Source organism: Triticum dicoccoides, chromosome 5A (genome assembly GCF_002162155.2).
Source record: "Triticum dicoccoides isolate Atlit2015 ecotype Zavitan chromosome 5A, WEW_v2.0, whole genome shotgun sequence".
NCBI classification, from domain to species: Eukaryota; Viridiplantae; Streptophyta; class Magnoliopsida; order Poales; family Poaceae; genus Triticum; species Triticum dicoccoides.
Window position 1 is genome coordinate 511,844,568 of NC_041388.1, and position 579 is coordinate 511,845,146.

A 579-nucleotide genomic window follows, 5' to 3' on the forward strand; every position below is an offset into this window, starting at 1 on the left:
TCAGCCTGGCTCTGATACCAAGGTTGTAGCAACCGGTTTTCCAGGATATTAATTTCCAAGAAAATGGCCCTTGTGTTCACCAGCCCCAGGATTACTATTAGCTAATAAGACACCAACTTGATACAGAAACTCCAAGCAAAATACATAATATGTAGTACAAGACCATTCTGTCCTATGAGTAAAACACAAGGTTTCTAGTGCCTGATGGCGGAAGCGGTTTGTGGTTCATCAGCGTCTACGGGACTTCATTTCTCACAGGAACAGCTGACCTGGATAACTCCTATCTTCGCGAGACTGCTATCGTCATTGCGTAGGTTCCGGGGCTGTCATCGCAACGCTCCTCTCCATGTAAGAAATCTGGCCAAGACAATAGCCAGGGACAAGCCAGTGAGTACTTTGAATGTACTCGCAAACATTATGAACACATGTATAATATAACAAATGATAATCATGCTCTGAAATATTCTATGATCACAACGTCAGTCACAAAATAAAATCCATGATGCACGCAAGCAGGTTATTCATATACAACATGAATATGCAATAATGGAGTACAAATAGTATGCACCGATCGGGTGT